This window comes from Octopus bimaculoides, chromosome 22, assembly GCF_001194135.2.
Source record: "Octopus bimaculoides isolate UCB-OBI-ISO-001 chromosome 22, ASM119413v2, whole genome shotgun sequence".
Lineage (NCBI taxonomy): Eukaryota > Metazoa > Mollusca > Cephalopoda > Octopoda > Octopodidae > Octopus > Octopus bimaculoides.
The window spans coordinates 3,572,907-3,575,502 of NC_069002.1; the positions used below are offsets into that span (position 1 = coordinate 3,572,907).

Here is a 2,596-nt window from a genome sequence, read left to right on the forward strand (position 1 = left end):
ACACACACACACACACACACACACACACACACACACACACACATACACAAGCATGTACATACATGCATGCACAGTATATATATATATATGAATGAGAAAAAGAAGAAAATAGAGAAACTGACATATAGACATTAGTTGATTCAAATTAATATAATATGAAATTCCTATCCCTACAGCCATTTCCATAGCCAATTAATTCAATTAGAGAAATTAAATTGAATTAAATTAAAATTTTTATATTGAAACTTGTTAATTGGGTATGTATCTAAATCGTTTTAGCTGCTTTCTCATATACAAGCAAAACCATTGCTAGAAAGAATCATTGAAATGAGTCAACGTTAACGCAATGTGAGAATCTTGAGCCCAGCAAAAGTTTTGCACATTTTATTACATAATGCACTGCTGTGCTCGCTGGCAGGAGGCACAAGTGCCACAGTACGAACCCTTTTGACATGCCTTTTCAATCCTCCAATTGAGAGGCACACCTCCCCACATGTTGCACATGTTCTGTTGTGGACAATAGCCAGACCACAATTTACCATGGGTCGATTCCTGTGAGTTCTCTGATGGCTGACCAGGCCTGCACGACCACACACACACACACACACACACAAAGCAATACTCCACTGGTTCATTCTTTCTAAGCCTTCTAATCATCTCGTCTTTCATTGTCTCTCTCTCTCTCTCTCAAACCTTGGACAACCACTCTCCACTCGGTCTTCTGTGGTTTCTGGTTCAGTCCTATTGCATGGTACTTTGGATGAGTGTTGTCTAAGGCCTGGGGCCAACTAATGCCTTGTGGAGGAATCTGATAAATAGAAACTGCAAGAAGCTCACCATGTGTGTGATATGAATGCATGACTATACAAGGTGGTATTAAAAAGTTCCTGGACTAGTTCTATAGCATGCCAACAGATGGCAGCACATGGTTGCATGCACAGTGTGTATACTTGTGTGTGTGTGTCAGCTTTGGTCACACTGTCCATCCCATGCTAGCATGGACAACAGACGTTAAATGGTGATGATGACTGAGTAATCTGAATGCTAAAGGATTAACACAGGAAGTTTGTACCAGAGAAGCAGAGATGGTATTGGGCAGGTTGAACCGATGGGTTAAGATAAGATTTGACTCAAGTGAGATTTGGTTACTATTTCTAGCATGTCAAGCGATCACATTGAGACCTCTCTCATAGCTTGTCTATTATTAAATACGCCAGCATAGTGTTATGTTCTCGACAAATACATTGTGTGAGCTCTTATTTCAATTTCCTGATTGACACACAATATTGGGGAAAGATAGTGCGTTTTCCTGCTAGATTTATAGAACTTGTCTAATATATCTGATGGTGCCATCCATTATTGCTTGTTGTATTAAGAATGTTATTAGCCATTTATTTCTGCTGGTGACGACGAAGACGACATGTTGTGTGTGGTAACGACCTACCTATATCTGATTGACTTTCTTGGAAATTTAATGAAAAATAACATTGGATGTCGATTCTTTTTCACACATCTCCCTCTCTTCACACACACACATACACAGATAGATAGATAGATAGATAGATATAGGCATACACTTGCATATATAGAAATATATTTGTTTAAATAATACACACACACACACACACACACACACACACATATATATATACTTACACACATACACATACACAAAGTACATTTATATATAACACACGCATATATAAAATACATTTGTATATATGATACATACACTCATAAATAAACTGTCAGTATATATGTATATGCATACACACACACATACAGACGAGAGGGTGGAGGATTGAAAGAGACCATCATGTAAATGCGTACATGTCACAATACAAAATGTATGTAGATCTGTATTTGTGTGTGTGTGTGTGTCGGTCTTTTTATGTGTACTTATAGACACACCACTCACAGACTCACGCATACCCTACACAACACACACACACACACAGTGTTTGTGGCAAATACATAACAGGAAGATTTAATATCTTTGAGATAAATAGATATTGAGCAATTTTTATTTTATAATTTCATACACAAACACAGACCTAGAGATTGTGTGCATACATATCTGTGTGTGTGTGTATCTGTGTGTGTCTGTTTGTGTGTGTGTTCTGCAGGAATATTGTTTTTTGAAAAACTCAATACCAAAATCTATTATTAACAGGACACATAGTTATGTCTTTGATATATTTATTAAAATTTTAACGGAAATATAATTTACATATTGAGGTGTATGCTATTGTATTTGTGTGATGTTTTATTGTGTATGCAATTGTAGTCTGTGTGTATGCATGCTATTATGTATTGTCTGGTTATATATATATGTGTGTGTGTATGTGTACATACATGTGTATGTGTGCATATACATGTATGTATATGTGTATGTATATATGTTTGTGTGCATGTATGTGTGTATATGCATGTATATACTTGTGTGTGTGTATGTATATACTTGTGTGTGTGTATGTATATACTTGTATGTATGTATGTGTGTATATACTTGTATGTATGTATGTGTGTATATACTTGTGTGTGTATGTATGTATGTATATGCTTCTGTGTGTGTGTGTATACTTGTGTGTGTATG

At 36.1% G+C, this 2,596-nt stretch overlaps 1 protein-coding gene across 1 annotated transcript in view; it reads left to right on the plus strand.

The window, feature by feature from the left end:
- The window catches only part of LOC106883714 (nonsense-mediated mRNA decay factor SMG7), a 68,760-nt gene that overhangs the window by 31,149 nt on the left and 35,015 nt on the right, over nucleotides 1–2,596 (plus strand). The window lies entirely within an intron of this gene.